Source organism: Tupaia chinensis, unplaced genomic scaffold, assembly GCF_000334495.1.
Source record: "Tupaia chinensis unplaced genomic scaffold, TupChi_1.0 Scaffold142961_1, whole genome shotgun sequence".
Taxonomy (NCBI): domain Eukaryota; kingdom Metazoa; phylum Chordata; class Mammalia; order Scandentia; family Tupaiidae; genus Tupaia; species Tupaia belangeri.
In genome coordinates this window covers 2,297,866-2,320,883 of record NW_006202806.1, presented here as the reverse complement: position 1 = coordinate 2,320,883, position 23,018 = coordinate 2,297,866, and positions in this window count along the sequence as shown.

Sequence of the window (23,018 nt, the reverse complement as noted above, 5' to 3'; positions counted from 1 at the left end):
AAAACAAAATTGACTCACGCCTTTCAAATTGAACTCCTATTTCTTTAAAGTACACAGGCCATCATTAATGTCCCATACTAAATAATCATGAGTACCACCCCACATCTAACAATATCCCTTTCTACATCAGACCTTACCAACTCACAAGTTAAACCCTAGTAAAATCATTAATTCAACTACAGACAAACAGACCTTTCATGTTTCTTTTATTCCACTTGGGTAAGAGCTGAAAAATGTTCATCTCATCTGCAAGCTTTCTTCAGTGCTCCCTTTCAGTAAATTATCATAAAAGCCAAACCTGGATGAATCAATAGGCTTTACCCAACATATCAGAAGTGCTGAAATGCAGGCAAATAAAAAAGCATCACAACTCATCAATAATAAATTAGTTTTTCTGCAGTAGTGACATTATGCCAATGTAAGGAAGGACTTACTTCTAGCCTATCTAGCCTATCGTAATAAGATTCCAATAATGATAAACACAATTTGAACACAAAATTTTCATCCACTCACCCAAATTATTTTACTCTTACCTTTATCAACTGGTCACATTTTAACAAAATACTGTAAGTCCTTTCTTCTATCCAATTGTTTGTTTTAGACGTTTCTTCCAAAAGCAACAGGACCACGGCTCTGTATTGGACAGCACAAATATAGAACATTTCCTTCGAGTGAAATTTCTTTTTTTTAAATAATTTTTTTTTTTTTTTTTTTTTTTTTTTTACTTTTTTTGGAGAGGTTTTTTGCTACAGGGCATGTCCGCTAGCCAGACAAAGAGAGACAGAGAGGCAGAAAGCGAGAAATCACCCCCCAGAGGGGATGGCCACGCCACAATCCCTTCTCCTCTGTTCTCTCAGGATTTTGGGCACACACGCACATGCACCCGGTCGACTACATGGGAGTCCAGCGACATAGCCATTACACTAACTGCTGGTCCCCATGATTCTTAAATCCATAGAAGAAATGCTGAATCTAGAGTAGATCTGTGATTTCTAAAAGGAGCATTGTGGTGAGGAAATGGTAGGTGGAAGACTGATTTTGAAATTATTAACAAGCTGTAGGAATCCATGAGTCAGAGATGAATATTTAAAATATATTATTTTGAATTAATTATAATAGTGTCTTTGCTATTAGTCATTCTGTTCTTTCCACCCTGGTCAGAACTTTTCACCAAAGTTTGATTTAAAACTCTGACCACAAGCAGGATACTCAACATGGTTCAGCCTCTGGCAAACATTAGATCGTCAGAAAAATCATAATATATTTTTGCATACAGAACCAGAAAAATATGTCATGACTTTTTGATGACCTAGTAGCACACAGGAGCACAGAATCGAGTTCATCAAGTCTCCTTCAGATCTTAAATTCTCACGTTATTCACATCCTTGTCATTTTTTAAGCAACAAATGGCCTAAACTTATTGTTATTATATACCAAAAATTTGGTGTTAATTTGCCATATGCACCCTATAAACAGAGTCCTGATTATTTATTCCATTTTGAAAAAGGATCGATATACACTCCAATTTGGCTTCTGTAATGTACTTTCCCTAATGGTTTTAACTAACTCCTGATTTTCCTGAAAGATACCACTTGACCAAGCACCCCTCAAAATTAGAGGCTGCCTCTACTCCTTGCCTCTTAGAGGGGTATGACTCTGTTATGGCTAAACTCTACAATGTCTATGTTATTATTCTTTTATGCTCAAATACAGTGTATTTAAGACTATCGTAACATCATGCAACAATACTGTTTTGGGCTAATTTTTCTTATTTCCATCTTAAGCACTTCTTGTTATTCTATCTTCATTTTCTGCATCAAGGACTTGGCTTCCTAAGCTGCACTCTTCCTGCAACCCCAAACATTTTCATCAAAATATAGATTGTTTATATATATATATGTATGTATGTATATATATATATTCACTCTCCTCTTTCTTATCTCTCTTCAGTTCATTGAAACCTGCTACTCCATTGATACTACTTTTGCCAATCTCTTCAATTCCATTATAATTGCTTAATTTGATATCCATGTTTTACCATGTTTGTCTTATTTAATCTCTCTGCACCATTCACACTGTAGGCTGGTCCTGGCTTTTTGAAACTCTCCCATCTGAGATATCACCCTTTTTATTCCCCTGTTCCTTTTTACTAGATCTTCTCATTTTCATTCATTGACTTCGCTCCTTAAAAATCAGTATTGTTAAGCATTCCTTTGTTACATCTAATCTTTACTAGATCTATGCATTCTCCTTTTTTTTTCTTGTTTTAATCCAAACTCATGTTTTCAAAAAAGACCTTTTGCTTACTATTTCTAAGTTATATCAATGGTTTTCACTTGTTTCTTAACTTCAGACATATATAATCTACTATTCAAAAGGACATCTCTGAAGAAATTGGGGGCATCCAGAAATCAACATGTTCAAAATTGAACTCATTCTCTCTCAAGACTATTTAGGTACAATTATCGTAGGGGTTGTAATATAGATGGAACATAATATCTACCAGTCATTACGAAATAAGGAAAGCTTTGGAAAAACTGCAGAAATAAATGAACCCAGTGTTATACCTATACAATCTGTCAACCAACTGATTAGTAAGTCTTCCAAAAGGAAATACAGTTAAATCTTTAAATACTGATTTTTATTAATAAAACCATTTTAGTTCCTATCAAGTCATAATTTCTTAATTAAATGTAAGGAATATAATCTCTAAATCACAAGAAAGTATAATCTCCTTATTCTCAGAACTAAACAGTCCATACTTAGGAAAATATCCTCAGTTTTGTGCTGGCTGCCATTTTAAAAGTACAAGCAGAGTGGAATGTCATTTCAACAGTTAAAGTAGTATTCAGAAAAAGAAAAAAACTCCAACATTGGAAGGATAGTTGTATGATGCTACTGAATGAATAAAGGGGATCCCAAGGTCAATAATAAGGGCAAGAGGGGATTACAGTTGATGTATGAAAGAATTCTATTACAGAAAGTTTTGCCTTCCACAATGTCATGGTCTTCCCTATAATCTCTCAAGTTCTACCTCTCTGAGGTTGTTCCAGCAGAGCAACATAGCATCTGCAAAGCTAATTTTGGACGAATGTGCTTTTCTTTGCATGAGACTAAGTGGCTTTAATATGTCCTCATAAACAGGAGATTATATTTCAACTAAAGACCTAAATGAACAGCATTTTACAACTCTACTTCCTACCAATCTTAAAGAAAATATACACAACCAAGTGACTATTTTCTAGAGATGCTTTTAAAGTTTTGAAGTTTGGAGTAAAATTTAGATACAATTTCTACTTATTTCTTCATTACCATCTCCAATGTTCCTCAACAAAACTTTAGTCCAGCCCATAGTCCCTAAATCAGGATTTGGTCATCTCACCCTTTATTGTGAAAGGTAGAAAAATAATAGGTTATAAAATAAAGAGAAGTATTTTTGCCTCCAGTCATCCACTACATCACTAATTCCAATGTTTCATCAGTACGTATGGACAAAATGGGGTGCTCAAAGGCTAACTATTTATTCCATTCTGTCTGTACTAAGGCAGAAATGGCACAGTCAACCAATACAGACTCTGGGGAAAAAAAAGTTACATCCTCTCTATACCAAAACATGAGCCATCTAGTGACTTTCCTTAGGTTTAATTCTGGATCCGGTTCTTTTTTTTCTTTAATAATTATTTTTTATTATTGTTATTATTTTAATTTGACCATAGAAAGACAGAGAGAGAGAGGCAAACAAAAAATGAGAAAGCAAACCACCAGGTCCAGGACTCAGACTGTAGTCAGTCATGTGGGAATCCAGCGCCTTAACCACCATGCCACCTGCCAGCCCCTGGATCCAGTTCTTAATTAGTGTGCTCCCTATACTGCACACTGAACAGAGAATTTTGTTTTTTATATTTATATTATTTTACTTTTGTAATCCAATGTATCTGGCATTGCAATATTATTTATAAGAATAATAATAAATGTCAAAAAGACTGGCAGACATCTTTGCTTACATATTGATTAAACAAAATGCAAGATATGTTGCCCACTGCCCATTAGGTTAAAAAATAAAAACAAATACCTTACTTTATGAGTCATGGTGTCAAAAGACCTTCTTTTGTGACTTATACAGACATGAATACTGTCATAGTTATTCCTGCAGTGACAGATAATTTATTGCTATAGTACCTGCCAGGACATCTCCTCATTTCCTTTAAGCAATCCTGCCCTCTTTTATTCTATCTCCCTCTCTCCTGCCGCCAGACTGATAGTTTCAAACATGAGAATCTGATCAATCCAAGATCTTCCTTGCTTAAAATGTTTCAATGCCACATCCCACAAAGATCCCACATAACCCTACCTGGTTTGGCCTACCCCTCCAGTCTTATCTCAGATCTCCCTCTCTGCTCCAGTCATATTGTGGTTAGCTCCTATTTCTTCCAACCATTAGCCCCCTTGTTTAGACCCTTACTCCCATAATCCTCTCCCCCATCCTTATTGTACAAATGGAAATATGTTATCCTTCAGATAAGTTCCCCAGAGATGACTACACTGACCCCAGTTTAGGAAAAATTCTTTGTTATGGACTCCTGTAAAACTATGTTTCCTGCCTTTCAAAGTTCTTATCTTGGGTGTTATTCAGGTTTTCAACATGGGAATTATTTAATTGATGCCTATTTCATACTTTAGCAGAGTTTCTTGGCTGTGATATTATTAGCACTTTTGACTGGTTATTTCTTATTTATTTATTTTATATTAATTTACTATATATCATTACAGCATACAAAATGAATCTGTCCATTCACAATACACTGAATATTGACCCAAAGATATTACCATACCTATAATCTTCAATGGATAATTTTCCATTTTCTGTTTCTTAACTGTTTTTCTTTCTTTTTACCCTCGATTCCTTCCCTCTCACCCTCTGCCATTTCTCACCCTCATCCCACATTTTCTCTGATATCCACAGTTGCTCTCCATGCCTTTACATTGTCCAATATCGCAGTTTTTCCCATAGAGTGTGGACATACAATGCTCCTCTTTCATTTTATGGCTTGCTTCACTTAGCAGCAAATCTTCCATATTTGTCTACTTTCAATCAAATGTCAGGGTCCCATTGTTTTTTATGGCTGAGTAGTATTCTGTATGTGCCACACTGTTTTAATCTATTCATCTGTTGGTTGGTTAATTCTTTATTGTAGGTGGCCATCCTAAGTACTGTGGGATGTTTAGCAGCATTCCCGGCTTCTACCCACTACATTCTAATAACATGTTGCTCCACACGCTACCCCACATCCTGCCAACTTGTGCTAATAATAAAAGTGTCTGTTGGATTAAGGTATAACTAGCAAACTATTACCTCCTTTTAAAAATGTTTATTTATTCATTTTCTCCTTGTGCAATAAAGAAAATAAGACAGAGAAACCACCCCCAATAGTGTCTTGACACCATGATCCACCCCCAGTCAGTCCTAGATCAGTGCATTACTCAGTGCACCTAGGGAGGTCTCTGGACTCGAACTGTGAGACTTTCTATGTGGGATTACCTTGCATACTATCCATCATGTTTTATTGTTGTACCACCACCCAGCCTCAAATCATTAACTTTATGAAAGCAGTGACCTGATATTTCTCTCACCATTACTGGTGGATTTTAGTGGGCCCTTAATAAATATTTTTTAAAATGATACATGTTGAGTGATGAATTTATTTCTATAGAAGAATCTGAAAACATACCTTATCAAAATATATTTCAGAATCATAAAAAATGTTATCTAACAATTTATTTCAAAAGATTTAAAATGCTAGGAAAAATACCCATCATTGTAAACACAAAGAAGAAAAATTAAGTTGACTCTGCTATAAGCATTTTTCAAGAAGTAAAACAGCTCTAAACTTATGATATAAGAAAATATGAAAATCTTCCATTTACAAAATTTTTCTCATTTCAACCTATTCTACCACTACTTAACACCTATAGAGGTTTTTAGTTTAAGAATGGTAAAATAGGGACCAGTAGGTGGGATAATGGTTGTGTGGCTGGACACGCATATAGTAGACTGCAGCTCGAGTCCTGGACATAGTGACTTAAAAAACTCATCACAGGCACATGTGAGTGCATGCCCAAAGTTCCATGAAGAAAATAGAGGAGAAGGGATTACAGCATGGCCATTCCCCCCAGGAGTGTGATTTTTCACTTTCTGTTCCTCTGTCTCTCCAGTGAGCACACATGCCCTGTAGCAAAAATCTCTCTGAAATTTTTTTTTAAAAAATGAATGGTAAAATATTGTATTTAACTCTTGCATATTCCTTAGCTCTATCTCATTTTAAAGTAATAAGGTGAAACTCATTTTCTACATGACTGGATACAGAGATTAAGCTTAGGCTACTAAATTAGTAGCTGGTCTTAGCAGTGTATAGTTTTTAAACATTTAACCATTGAACAAAAGATTAATATTATACCACAAGGGAATTATTCCTTTATATCTTCTGTTATTTTAATTCAAAATAGAAGCTCAGCTAACATCCATAAAAATATTAATAAAAATTCAAATGACTTAAACTAATAGTTTGTGTTATAATAACAACTTTGTCATTTATCATTTACTTATCATGTAGGACCCAGAGTTCTGAGTTGCCCTCTTGGATGCATCAAGATTAAGTTAATCAGCAATATGATAGTCATAATTTAATTGAATGCATCTACTCAATCTATTCTCCCAGGTCCTGTATACCTGAAAGTACTATCTTTTAAACTGGGGGCCAGAGGGTGGCACAGTGGTTAAGGTGCTGGACTTCCACATAATTGACCATGGTTAGAGTCCTAGACTTGGCTGCTTGAAAAATCATGCTGGGCACGTGGGCATGTGTGCCCAAAATCCTGAGAGGAAAGTGGAGGAAAAGGGATCGTGGCATGGCCATTCCCCCAGGGGGTGATTTCTCACTTTTTGTCTCTCCAGAAAGTGTGCATGGCCTATAGAAAAAAAAATCTCATAAAAAAGGGGTGATCTGAAACTAAGGGCCCCACCAAAATTCTCTGCATGTATAGCTGTAAGTTAGAAGTTAAGGAAAGAAGATGAAACTTAGCAATTTTTTTTGTCTTCCTGTCCCTTCCAGACTTCAATACTTTAGTATTACTCTCTTGAATTTTTAAAGTATGCTGTATACAGAAAAATAACCCTTGATATAACTCAAGGTACATAATTCCACTTTGAGATGAAAGTACAGTGTAATTGGGTCAAGAGAACCAAGCTTATTACCAAACCCACTTTTCTGCTATGATCCCATATTATAGTAGATAGGTCTATGAGGAAATATGTACACTGTTCTACTTGGGTTGTTTACTCTAGGAACCAGAGTAAAACCTTAACGTTGGAGTTAAGTTCTGAAATTGAAAGAAAAAAGCTTCCACATATTAAAAATGATCATTACATATCCATTAGGAATATCATACTAGAAACCAACACTGCTCAATTAAGGTAGTATATTAGAAACCAGCATCTCACATGTGACTCAGACCATTTTTTTCCTTCAGTGTGGGTACAGATGGCTCTTTGTCCCATGGGGTATTAGAGGAATTAGTCAGTTGGTTGGCACTTAGGGGCCTTGATGTATGGCTTACACCCAGGAAAGAACTTGCCTCTTTCTGAGAGGCACATGGAAACTCAGTCTTCTAGTTTGTATCTCTTGCATGAAGCCTTCTCTAGGATATATGCTCATAAATGAGAGCAGGAAAAGTGCTCATAAAAATATTTATATTTGATCTCTAGTTTTGTCTTATAGCAAAACTTTCTTATATTAAATGCATGTTTTGTTCAACTCCAGAATCACAGAAATTGACTTATGTTCATTTGTATCCTGAAATTCTGAAGATAAATTGGCAAACCATATACATTCACATATCATGTACATAAGATCATGATTTTCACATTTTATAATTTGGCTTCATAAAGTACAAAGTTCAATTCATTACAAGATTATAAACTTATGGGCCTTAGATCTATAAGTTCTATAATGATGTAAATCTCAGTTTTATTCCTGACTTCCAAAATCTGCTCACTATAAATCCTACCACCCATCTGTTATTCAAAAAAATTTATTGTCTCCCATAGCCATAGGTTCACTTGTAGACTATGCCTCCTGGCTTTTTGCCTTCTAGAACCTGACTCTGATCTGCTTTCAATCTTAGATACCACTCTATTTCTACATATGTACTTGTTTGACTCTCCTATGCATCACCAAAACATATCATTTCATCAATATATCCTGCATCTTTACAATGTGCATATCCCATCTCCTTGATCATGAATAGCATCCCTATTAAAAATTTCCCACTTACGGGGCTAGCAAGTAACATGATGGGTGTAGCACTGGACTGGTCAGCACATGGCTGACCATGGTTTGAGTCCTGGACCTGGTGGCTTGTTTTCTCACTTTCTGTTTGCCTGTCTGTCTCTCTCTCACACACACACATGTACATGCACACATGTCTCACAGCAAATTAAAAAATAAGAATGATAAATAATTATTATTTTTTAAATTTTCCCACTTACCCCTTACCTACTCTATCATAACCAAAGCAAGTCCTTTAATTGTAACAATATTTTTCTTAGCTCATCTGATGACAAGTATAAATACCTCCTATTTTTAAAATGAGAATCTATATGGGGACCTCAAAAAGTTCATGGAAATGGAATTAAAGTATGAATTATTTTGACGCAAGGGGGAAAAAAAGGGAAATCTACATACAGTTTTTCTCTCAACCTTTTTTTTTTTTTTTACACTTTTGCCAGAGGGTATGTGTGGTCCCCAGAGAGAGACAGAGAGAAAGAAAATGAGAAAACAGCCCTTGAGGGAATGAACACACTAAAATCCTTTCTCCTCTATTTTCCTCTCAGGATTTTAGTCATGCATGCACATGTGCCAGGTATGTTTGTCAAGTCTCCAGGTCCAGTATTTGAACTATAAAGATAGCCATGTGGGATCTAAGGCCCAGTTACCCTGTTGGCCCTTCCCTAAATTTTTTGAAAACACTTGTATATTTCAGTTAGAGTCAGCTGGCTTTTTTTTTTTTTTTCTTTTTTTTTTTTTTAAGTTTTGCTACAGTGCCTGTGCAAAATCCTAATAGGAGAATGAAGGAGGAAGGATTTCGGCATGGCCATCCCCCTGGGTGGTGAATCCTCGCTTTCTCTCTTTGGCAAGCCCACATGCCCTAGATCAAAAACTAACTAGCTAAATTTATTTTTAAAAAACCTGGAAATTATTTTAGAATTAAGCTTATTTTACTGATTTAAAACTTGCAGTCTACAGGGGGAAAATGAAGTTTTATCACAATAAGGTTCACAAATAATTCTACATGAATTTTTCCTTTTATGTTCTTAAATGGATTGTATACTTTACTGCTGGTGCCATTAGAGAAATAAGTATACAGGACATATATCAATTCAGGTGTTCTTTTTAGATTTTAGAAGTTGACAGTTCAATAATTTTATTAAACACTTTCTTAAAAATGTGCCAGAAATTTGGAAAATTGAATGGTACTTTTGTACTAAAATATCATAAAGAACATGTCACAATTAAAGAAAGTCAGGTAAATGTTATTAGACTACTAACCTGATTTTAAATATTAGAAACACACTATACTAAATATTTGCAATTGCTATTGTTTGCATCATTTTATTCACATAGTATACATGGTACTAAATATTTGCAATTGCTATTGTTTGCATCATTTTAGTTACATAGTATACATGGTAACTGATTCATTGACAGCATGTTGGCTTTTAACATTTTGAAAGTAAATTTTATACTTAGGTTTTCGTATCTGTGTTTTACTTATTTAGTAATAATTCCCCAGGGAAGAAAAAGCCCCAAAAGTTTTCTTTGAGATCTTACCTTTCCCTTTTAATTTCTGTACATTGTTTATGAGAAAAAGAACTGCTTATGGAAAAGCAGTATTTTACATTTCAGTAATCAATCAAAAGCAATAAATGCTGCACAACCAGCCTCTTAAGAATACACTTAGGTATCTTATTGATCCCAGGAACATTAAACCTCTTATCAGCGTTATGACTACATTCTGCACTTGGAGGCATATGCCATTTCAGTGACTCGATTTCATTAAGAGTTGTGTTCATATAGGCAGGGGGAAAATTATACCCAAAGATGAACTCTGTAACTGCCTCTAAATGCATTTAAGGAATTTCACATTTTATTATGATTGTGGTATATAGCACACAGACTTTATATTTTACAATAGCAAACTTACTATTAATACTTTTAAATGAACTCATATAGGTAATTCAAAGCACACATATACTACTCATTTTGGTAGTTGTCCGATTTGCTTAATATGAAGTTATCTGTTAACAGAATAAAGTACACTGGCCTACACAAATCTGTAGGGATCTTTTCTGTGATATATAAGTATCAAATTTAAAGTTATTTGGAGCTGATACAAATTTACATATAAGAATCCATTAGAAATACAAATATGAGTAAAAGAAATCCACTCAGTGAATCCTGTTTGGAATCTATCAATATTGGAAATGAAAAAGGAGCTATAGTTAGGCTATAACACTTGCTTCAAAAACACAAATTTGTTTCAATGTGATTGCTCTACTAAGGAACAATTTGAAAACTTTTTTATTTTACTTTTAGATTGCGGGCTTTTTTTTTTTTTTTTTTTTTTTTTTTTAAGTTTTGCTACAGGGCCTGTGCAAAATCCTAATAGGAGAATGAAGGAGGAAGGATTTCGGCATGGCCATCCCCCTGGGTGGTGAATCCTCTCTTTCTCTCTTTGGCAAGCCCACATGCCCTAGATCAAAAACTAACTAGCTAAATTTATTTTTAAAAAACCTGGAAATTATTTTAGAATTAAGCTTATTTTACTGATTAAAAACTTGCAGTCTACAGGGGGAAAATGAAGTTTTATCACAATAAGGTTCACAAATAATTCTACATGAATTTTTCCTTTTATGTTCTTAAATGGATTGTATACTTTACTGCTGGTGCCATTAGAGAAATAAGTATACAGGACATATATCAATTCAGGTGTTCTTTTTAGAAGTTGACAGTTCAATAATTTCATTAAACACTTTCTTAAAAATGTGCCAGAAATTTGGAAAATTGAATGGTACTTTTGTACTAAAATATCATAAAGAACATGTCACAATTAAAGAAAGTCAGGTAAATGTTATTAGACTACTAACCTGATTTTAAATATTAGAAACACACTATACTAAATATTTGCAATTGCTATTGTTTGCATCATTTTAGTTACATAGTATACATGGTAACTGATTCATTGACAGCATGTTGGCTTTTAACATTTTGAAAGTAAATTTTATACTTAGGTTTTCGTATCTGTGTTTTACTTATTTAGTAATAATTCCCCAGGGAAGAAAAAGCCCCAAAAGTTTTCTTTGAGATCTTACCTTTCCCTTTTAATTTCTGTACATTGTTTATGAGAAAGTGAACTGCTTATGGAAAAGCAGTATTTTACATTTCAGTAATCAATCAAAAGCAATAAATGCTGCACAACCAGCCTCTTAAGAATACACTTAGGTATCTTATTGATCCCAGGAACATTAAACCTCTTATCAGCGTTATGACTACATTCTGCACTTGGAGGCATATGCCATTTCAGTGACTCGATTTCATTAAGAGTTGTGTTCATATAGGCAGGGGGAAAATTATACCCAAAGATGAACTCTGTAACTGCCTCTAAATGCATTTAAGGAATTTCACATTTTATTATGATTGTGGTATATAGCACACAGACTTTATATTTTACAATAGCAAACTTACTATTAATACTTTTAAATGAACTCATATAGGTAATTCAAAGCACACATATACTACTCATTTTGGTAGTTGTCCGATTTGCTTAATATGAAGTTATCTGTTAACAGAATAAAGTACACTGGCCTACACAAATCTGTAGGGATCTTTTCTGTGATATATAAGTATCAAATTTAAAGTTATTTGGAGCTGATACAAATTTACATATAAGAATCCATTAGAAATACAAATATGAGTAAAAGAAATCCACTCAGTGAATCCTGTTTGGAATCTATCAATATTGGAAATGAAAAAGGAGCTATAGTTAGGCTATAACACTTGCTTCAAAAACACAAATTTGTTTCAATGTGATTGCTCTACTAAGGAACAATTTGAGCATAACAGGGATTATACAGTGTGTTAAGACAATTTTATCCCTGAGAACCACTAGGTAAACTCAGAAAAAAATGCATCTCACTGGATGGAATGATATAGAAGCACACAGAATACATGAACACATCTCAAATATATGCCAGGTACCTCAGTTCATCCCCCATCCACATCTAGCATTAAAACTTTACTTCTGATTTCAGATAACCTGTCTTCTATCACTTCATTTAAGTAACAAATGCCAACTCCCACCAGCAAGTATCAGGTCTTTTTCAAGATAAAGTATCATATTTCTTGTAGTATTTATATTTATATATATATATATGTTAACCATTTTACATGTATAAAATCATGATATTTTAATTAGGTTGATGTACACACACACACACACACACACACACACACACACATTGGTTCAAACATATTTTTATGTGACACTAAGGTTTTATTTTTTAATGTTTTCCCTTTAGACTCTGTGGTTATTATTTTTTTTTCCTTTTAGATTTTTGGGTGAGTGCACTCACTGGAGAGAGACACAGAGAGGGAAAGTAAGAAATCACCCTCCAGGGCAGATGGCCACCCTGCAATCCCTTCGCTTCCACTCTCCTCTTGGGATTTTGGGCATGCTCGTACACGTGCCCAACATGTTTTTCCAAGTCACTGGGTCTGGGACTCAAACTGCAGAGTTAGCCAAGGGGAATCTAGCACACCTTTAATCACCATACCACCTGCCCAGACTCTGTGGCATTTAAACCCACACATTGCATAGTGCAATGACTTTCAGGAACACACATACGTTCTGTTATATATAGCAAAACAGAGGATATTATGAGAGCTTTTCATAAATAATTTTAGAAGACCTATAGTGACCTGATAGAAATCATTGTAATCCCACATAGTTATTATGATATGCATTTGACATAAGTTTATACATGGAAATTTACTGATACCCTGGGATTTTATAAAATCACAGATAAAAAGTAAATGAAGAAGAAATTATTTCATTTCTATCCATTCAATGTGGTTAAATTTTCTATCTTCATACATCTAATACAATGGGAATTGGAAATGTCTAGTGTAATGATATGGTAATGATATGGGCCAAGTTATTAACTTAAACTTCATATAAAGCTGTATTCTCTTTTATATGAACACAGGACACCCACTCTCAATTTGTTCAGGAATTATTAAATGCATTGCCAGAAACAACTATAGACGTGAAAACCTACACAACCAAAATGTATATTCCACTGAGTTAAGAGCTCTATTTCAGTAATGTCGCTAAAGGTTAGAATGTTTTGAGTGTAAATATATGATAAGATATACTAAAACAAATTGTTAAACCTGAAAAATATAGTAAGAATTCTATTTATAATTTAAATGTATGGCTGTTTCAAAAGTGTAGCCTATAACTAGATAATTACATACACAAAACCAAAACAATTAGAGAACAATGACTCAACTTTTTACAACTTATGGGGGGGGAGAGGTTTTGTTATAGGGCACGTGCACTTGCCAGAAAGACAGAGAGACAGAAACCGAGAAATCACTCCCCAGGAGGATGGCCATGCTGCAATCCCTTCTCCTCCATTCTCCTCTCAGGATCTTGGGCACGGACACACACACACCCTCCGGGCATGAGTTTAAGCCACCAGGTCCGGAACTCGAACCATAGTCGACTACATGGGAATCCAGTGGCATTGCCATTATACCATCTGCTGGTCCCAACTTTTTAAATTTTGAAAACTTCACAAATATCATCAGCACAAACTATATATCATATCTTTCATTCAAAACATATGAAGACTTAGTAGGAACCATAGGATATTATCTATCTAAAGAAAAATTAAAGAGAATAGACTAGACCCAGTCATCATAGTGGAAATGGTAGGGCACTGCCCTGCAATGACTAGAGGCCACATGGAAAGCTAGGGTTCAAATCCAAGGTTGACTCAAGTACCCCTGGTACACAAGTGTGCAACTGTGATCCTGTCTGAAAGGATGAGGGTGTAGGATGGGAAGGTGGATCATGGAGTAATGGTACCCTATTAGGGATGCCTCTGTGAGTATATTTCTCTCTCTCTCTCTCTCTCTCTCTCTCTCTCTCTCTCATTTTCTCTCTCAGGAAATAAGTACATAATAAAACTTTTAAAAAGAGAAAAGACATTAAATTATCTTGAACTAAAAATTAGCCAAATAGTCAAGTTCCCCCTCCTTTTAAAATTCTTCCAGAAAATATTTAAAAATGTAAAACACACATTCCTGAGCATTGTTTTCAATTGTTATATCACATCTTTTTCTATTCCTTTATATTTTAAAAAATAATTATTTAATTTTATTTACTATTATTATTTGGCCAGAGAAAGACAGAGAGAAAAAGCAAGTAAGTCGGCACAGGTCTGGCACTTGAACCACAGTCAGCTATGTGGGAGTTCAGCACCTTAACCACCACACCACCGGCCAACCCCACTATTCCTTAATATTTACTTTTAGGGAAATAAGATACACTTATCCTACTACTGTTAGGTAAAATCATTTACATCTCATTGTCTTATTTCTAATGGTGATATATTTCCACATTTTTGTACAAAATTATTCACTCAGAAAATTAAGGTGACAATCTAATTTTGCCACCTACATTTACAAAATAAATTATGTATATAGTAAAACATTATGAGATGTCTATCTTTTACTTTTTTTCTTAAGAATAACGGGAAAAGGGGTATTTTTTAAAATACCTTAAATGGCATGAAAAAGATTGGCAATTCCATTTGTTTAGCAAAATAAAATTTAATCACTGTTTAATTTCACAAGTCTTTATCAGAAAATCAATCAGAAGGTATATAATAGTACTAGACAACTCCTAGACTCTGTATCCTTTTTTTTATTTCCTAACTTACAGATAACATTATAGATGTGTATATTTTGCTCCAAAAGTTATTTGTTCATTTTACAAGTCTGAATTATTGGCTATATAATATACATACTAGAGTTAAGAGCAACAGTAAGGGTCCAGCCCAATGATGTGGTAGGTAAGGTGGCTGGATCCCATATGGCCTGCTACATGGTTTGTGTCCCAGATCCAGTGACTTGAGAAATACAATGGGCAACATGTGTGCCCAAGATCCTGACAGGAGGGATGAACAGAGAAAAAGGTATTGTGGCATAACCATTCCCCATGTGGGGTTGCATTCTTACCTTCCCTTTCTCCTTCTCTTTCTCTGTATCTCACTGATGAATATACATGCTAACATATCAAAACAAAAGCGAAAATTTAAACACACACACACACACACAAAGGATGTTCTGCCATCAGGATGTGCATAGTATACTTATTTTTTAAATTTAATGTCTTTTATATTTACAGGTCTTTTACCCGTATAGGTTTTTTTTTTGTTTGTTTGGGTTTTTTTTGGAGAGATTTTCACTGTAGGGCGCGTGCGCTCGCCAGACAGACAGAGAGAGACATAGAGACAGAAAGCGAGAAATCATCCCCCAGGGGGGATGGCCACACCGCAATCCCTTCTCCTCCATTCTCCTCTCAGGATCTTGGGCACGCACGCACACGCGCCTGGCGTGAGTTTTAAGCCACCGGGTCCGGGACATGAACCGCGGTCGACTACGTGGGAGTCCAGCGACATAGCCATTACACTAACTGCTGGTTCCCCCGTATAGGTTTTTATGTGACCTGAGAAGATCACTACAGAGAAAATATGTAAGGGACTTTTTCTGCACTGCTTTAAATCATGAACTACTATGCAAAATAAAAGTGAATATATTGGGTCATTGGAAGTCATTATGTATTTTTCTATGCAAAAACATGTCATGACTTTTCCAACAACCCAATATCTTCTGTTACCTACAAGACCAGATATATTCCTAATATTTAATTTGGTCTCATACCATATTCATCCATTACCCTTAAGCCATACCCACTTCTTTTTACATATCACAATTCACCAGGGGAACCAGCAGTTAGCGTAATGGCTATGTCGTTGGTCTCCCATGTAGTCGACCGCGGTTCGTGTTCCGGACCCGGTGGCTTAAAACTCACGCCAGGCGCGTGTTCGTGCGTGCCCAAGATCCCAAGAGGAGAATGGAGGAGAAGGGATTGCGGCGTGACCATCTCCCCTGGGGGGTAATTTCTCACTTTCTGTCTCTCTGTCTCTGTCTGTCTGTTTGGCGAGCGCATGTGCCCTATAGCGAAAATCTCTCCCCCCCAAAAAAGAATTCACCAGGTGAATTCATTTTTTAAAGCTTATTTGTTTCTCCCATGAGGGAGAGAAACAGAGATAGAGAAGACCCAACTTGGTCTTATGCCACAAACCACCCCATCTCAGCTGGCCTGGATCATGGGCATGCATGTATAACAGCATGCAAAGGGAGGCCTTGGGATACAGACCCAGAATCTTACTACATGGGTTCTTATCTGAGAACTTGTCTCCACTGTGCCACTATGAATGGCCCACACCAGGTGATCCTTGACTCAAATTTTTCACACATGTTCTTCTACTAAACATTTCTTCGCAGATGTTCTACTAAATATTTCTTCGCAGATGTTCTTCTACTTAATATTATCCCCCAAATCTTTGCATGGCTGACTCTTCTCAACTTTTTCCCAAAATATTCAACTGTGGTTTTTTTTGCCTGTTTGTTCTTGTTCATTTTTGTTCATTCTCATTTTTATATTCATTCATTCTCTTTCACACTCTGACCCCCACTTTCTGCAGCCCTCTGTTTCGGACTCTGAAAATCATGAAAAGTGGCTTTCAACATGTCTATTGTGGGATACAGATATCCACATTTTTCAAGATTTATATTCAGATTTGAAAATTCTGTGTCATAGATGGTATTTTTAAATTGAGGTAGATAATTTCTAATGATTTTCTGAAGTGGCCATGCAAATATATATTTCTGCTAGCGGGTCCTAAAGCTTTACTTCCTTATTTTCCCTTGGTAGTAACAGACATTTTAAAACCATTTTTGCTAATCTGAATGGAGCAGTACTTTATTTTGGTTTCTGTTTTTATTCTCCTTACTACTAATGAAGCTAGGCATCTTTTCATAAGTTTTGGATTACCCCACTGGGAAATTCCAATTCATGCACTTTTCTCTATGAGGCCTTTGATCTGAGTTCTTCATACATTGGGATACTTTCCTATACTAATTATGTGTGTTGAGTGTATCTTTTTCTACTGATGCATTGGTCTTTTCACTTTATAAGAATATCTTTTGAAAAATGGTTCATAACTCTACAGTAAATTATATTTTTAAAATTTAAGCCTTAATGAAAAAACGTTAAGTTTTGGCATAACCATTCAAATATTTCCCTTCTCATCTTAGTTCAATACAAAAAAACAATTTACTAATAACAAGAATACACAAAGAACTCAAGTGGCTTACCACCCCCCCAAAAAATGATAAACTCAATTTAGAGATGGGAAAATGAGCTGAACCACTCCCTAAGGAAGACATGAATAGCCAAAAAGCATACGAAAAAATGTTCAACATCCCTCTTCATAGGGAGATGCAAATCAAAACCAAAACGAGATACCACCTAACTCCAGTGAGAATGCCTAAGATTAAAACAACAACAACACACAAAAGTGCTAGTGAAAAGGGAACCATCCCATACTGCTGATGGGAATGTAAATTGGTCCAGCCACCATGGAGAACAATATGGAAGATTCCTCAAAGATCTACAAATAGAACTACCATATGATCCAGCAATTTCACTCCTAGGACAGTAGAATGCTCAGTCAGAAAAGTACCTGCACATTTATGTTTTCTGTGGCATTACACACAATTGCTAAGACATGGAACCAACCCAAATGCCCATGAATGAATGAATGGATTGAAAAAGTATGGTACATATACTCTATGGGATATTACTCAGCCATAAAAAATAAGACTCTAGCATTAGATAGAAAGTAGACAAATATGGAAGATTTACTGCTGAGTGAAGCAAGCCAGGCTATGAAACAGAGACTGTGTGTCTCCACTTAATATATAATGACTGTCCACACTTTATGGCAGAAACTGAAAGACTAGAGGATACAGAAGCACGGAAAATAATTACAAATACTGGAGACAGTATGGGAAGAGGATGGGGGAAGGAGGGAGGGAATGCAAGGAAAGGAATCAAGGAGAAAATAGAGAGGCAAAGACATTTAAGGGACACAGAGATGGAGGATTGTCTGTTGATGATATCTTCAACTGGACTGGCTTGAAGTATATTCATGTTGGGTAATTAATTTTACAAGCAGTAGCAATGTACAATGATTGAATGTATAAAATAAAAGAATAATATAAATTAAAATGAAATAAATGTACCCTAAAGTAATATTGAATTTTATAAAACTATATTTCTGTACCTTATGAGGAGACCATATGGTTTATTTCTTAAATTTGTTAATATGGTTAATACTGAGTATTTTAATTCATGGGTATAAAAACCATGTGTGCATAGTTTTAAGAATGCCAACTGCATGGGACCAGCAGTTAGCCTAATGGCTATGTCGTTGAACTCCCATGTAATCAACGGCAGTTCGAGTCCCAGACCCGGTGGCTTAAACTCACGCGGGGGACATGTGTGTGCGTGCCCAAGATCCCAGGAGGAGAAGGGATTGTGGCGTGGTCATCCCCCCTGGGGGGGGTGATTTCTTGCTTTCTGTCTCTCTGTCTCTCTCTTTCTGGCGAGCACACGCACCCTATGGCATAAACCTCTCCAAAAAAAAGAATGCCAGCTGCAGAAAATGGAAAAATCAGGAAGGCATGAGAAAAATGTTTAAGTTTTTTCTTTTCCAATAATTAATATCTGGGAACACTCAATTTCTACAATCTGCGGAGGAAAACACTAAAGATAACAGTCCAACTTAACAAAGCTTTCTGTGCTTGGTTTTAGAAGGTGAGTAGAAATGAATAATTACGAGTTATTTTAGGCAAATCGTACATTTCTCCTATACCTTGAAATATCTGCTGACTTAAAATTCCATCAATAACACTAAAGAGTTTAAGTAGGCACCAACTATAAGGATAGCCAGGGTTGCCGAGCATGTTGTCAGATTGCCTGGGTGTAAATCCCAGATATGCCATTTAATAGCTAAGACTTTGAGCATGGCACTTTTTTTCTTCCTATGCTTTGGTTTCCTTTCCTGTGAAGACACTGACATTATAACCACAGATCTCTTGTAAGGATTATGTGCTACTTGTCAAGTACTTAGAAGAAAGTCTGGTAACAGGAAATGCTAGAAATGTATTAGTAATTATTATGTGTTTTCTGGCTACTAACACAGGATCCCCTAATATATGAATGGGTCCTATTATTGATATCACCAACCATTTCTGTAACCACCATATTCAGTTTTATGTACAGTTAACTATTGGATTTAGGATGTTAGTAAATTATAAAACGCCCATCCTAAGAAATCAGCATTGGGACCAGCAGTTAGCGTAATGGCTATGTCGCTGGACTCCCACGTAGTCGACCGCGGTTTGCGTCCCAGACCCAGTGGCTTAAAACTCATGCCGGGCGCGTGTGCGTGCATGCCCAAGATCCCGAGAGGAGAATGGAGGAGAAGGGACTGCGGCGTGGCCATGCCCCCCCGGGGGGTGATTTCTCGCTTTCTGTCTCTATGTCTCTCTCTGTCTGTCTGGCAAGTGCATGCTCCCTATAGCAAAAACCTCTCAAAAAAAAATCAGCATTAATATTTGGGAATTAGTTTTTTAACTTGATATAATATATATTTTAATTACATTTCATTATTGTCTGTCTTTATAGCATACAACATGAGTTTTCAAAGCACAGATGCTTTTTCAATCATATCTCTGCCCTTAACTTTTAAAACAAAGACCTATAAATTATGAATTAATTATACAGATGAAGTTTTCAATATCTTAAAATCTTTTTTTAAGAGATTTTTGCCATAGGACACATGTGCTTGCTGGAGAAAGAGAGAAACAGAGACAGTGAGAGTGAGAAATTACCCTCCTCCCGAAGGGAATGGCCGTGCCACAATTCCTTCTCCTCCCTTCTCCTCCCTGGATCTTGGGCACACATGTACCCAGAGTGATTTTGAAGTCACTGGGTTCAGGCCTCAAACCATGGTCAGCCATGTGAGAGTCCAGCTATGTAATTACTATGCCATCTGCTGGCTTCTAATCTCTTAAAATCTTGAAGATTCAAATTTTAATATTGTTTATATTTATAATTTCATTTAAAATTCATTATGAAAGAGCTAAAGAATAAAGTCTGATCTTTTAAGAGTTTTCTATTTGCTCTTTTTTTCAATTATTTATATTTAATCACTGTACATCTTTACAGTGTATTACATGGTTTTTCCCAGTATGAATACAGCGTATACCAGTTAAGTAAACGACCGTACCATATACATTATCATCAGCAAATAATTTTCATTTCTGTGTCTATTAAATGTGTTATTTCTTTTTTCCCTGATCCCTTCCCTCCCACACCCTATTCCTCACTCCTTCTTACTCCCCCATACTGTCTCTAATACCTACAGTTTCTCCCTGTCCTATTATACCTTTCAGTCTTTCAGTTTCTCCTCTAGAGCACAGACATTTAGTATATTTTGAACAGAAACATACAATGGCTTTTTTTGTTGGTTAGCTTTAAACATTTATTTATGTATTTATGTATTTGTTGTGATTTTCAAGCTACCAGGACTCAAACCATGGTTGGCTATGTGGAAATCTAGCCCCTTAACCACGATGTCACCTGCAGGCCCCACAACACCTGTTTTTTGTAGTCTCACTTGCTTTGCTTAGCATTAAATCTTCTGTATTCAGCTACTTTGTATCAAATGTCAGGGTCTCACTGTTTTTTTATGGCTGGGTGATATTTCATAGAGTATGTGTGCCACATTTTTTCAATCCTCTCATCTATTCTTGGACATTTGGGTTGATTCCATTTCCTAGCAATTATAAATAATGTTGCATACTGTCTTATGTTCAAGTGTTGTTCAATATACTTTTGTTTCAGGTTGAAGAGCTAAAAAAAAAAAAAAATAACTAGATTGGTATTAATTAGCTTAACTGTAGTTATCATTTCATCGTATCTCTCAAAATATGTTTGGGACCAGGAGATGGCATAATGATTACCTTGCTGGACCCCCACATAGTTGACTGCAGTTTGAATCGCTGACCCAGGGACTTGAAACTCACACTGGGTGCGTATGCATGCATGCCCAAAGTCCCAAGGGGAGAATGGAGGAGAAGGAAGTGCAGTGTAGTAGGCATCTCCCCAGAAAGTAAATTCTCACTTTCTGTCTCTCTGGCAAGAGCAAAAAACCTCTTTAAAAATGTTGTCTACTTTCAATATGTACATAATTTTTATTAAAAAATAATGAGCAAAAACTAAGGTGTGGTAGACTTTATAATAATTTTCTATGTTTTATTAAAAATTTCTATGACCCAGTAGATGGTGTAATGGTTATATCACTGGACTCTCGCATAGTTGATCAGAGTTTGAGTCCTGAACCCAACGGCTTCAAACTCATTTTGGGTGCATGCACGTATATGCCCAAAATCCCAAGAAAAGAATGGAAGAGAAGGGATTGCAGCATGGCCATCCCCCTGGGAGTGATTTCTTGCTTCCTGTCTCTGTCTCTCCAGCAAGTGCACATGCCCTATAGCAAAAATCTCTCTCTCTCTCAAAGAAAAGAGAGAATTTTCATGTTGGGAATTAAGTTCTCTTCAAAACACTACCATAAATTATTTCAGAGTTAATGGGCATTCCTTAATAATCATAAACACATTTAATTCCAGTCATATAACAAAGAAGAAAATAGAGGTGAATGGTCCATTGCATTAATGATGCAGAAATCATGGATGGTATTTTGAATTATGCCAAGAAGTCAAAGAACATGAGAAGCAACAATAAAGAGGATGAGGGATTTCTAAATATGACAGAACTACTTGGGGGAAAGTTCCTTCTGGTTTTGAGTCACTACTTTATTTTGAATAATGGCAGCTTATGAGATAATATCCCTATCTAGGTTTCATTCAACCTTTATGGGAAACAAAATGAACTGATCAAAATGATAAATGAAGGACCAGCAGTTAGTGTAATGGCTATGTCGCTGGACTCCCATGTAGTCAACCACGGTTCAAGTCCTGGACATGGTAGCTTAAACTCACACCAGGCGTGTGTGTGTGCATGCCCAAGATCCCAAGAGGAGAACGAAGCAGAAGGGACTGCAGCATGGCCATCCCCCCGGGGGGTGATTTCTCTCTTTCCGTCTCTCTCTCTCTCTGCCTTTCTGACAAGCGCACATGTCCTATAGCGAAAACCTCTCCAAAAAAAAGAAAAAAAAATGATAAATGGCACCATAGTAGAACTTGAAGCACTCTCAGTAAATAGACAGTATTCATTAATTCACTCATTTGTTCTTTCATTGAGAAGATATTAACTACTCACTATGTAGCGGGTGTCAAAGATATAAGAAAAGGAAAGATATGATACCTTTCCTCATGGAATGGAGTACAGATAATAAACAAGCAAGAAAGCAACTAGCCGACAAAATCATTTTAGTAAGTTTAGTGATTTTAGTAAATGCTAAGAAGAAAATAAACATGTATGGTAATGAATAAAACTGAGAGCAGGCCTATTTTAAGTAAGCTTGTAATGGAAGCCCTCTCTGAGGACCTGTAAAGGGATGTATTGAAATTAAAATGTGAAAGCTAAGAAATCTATCATATGAAGCTAGTGCATGTTGCTGGCACGTGTGTCCTGAGTGCCTAGACTTACATCGTTAGTAAATCGTGTCATATTTTTTCTGAAAGTACTGGATAAAAACCCACTATTCTTTGCAACTTCCTGCTCCCAAATCAATG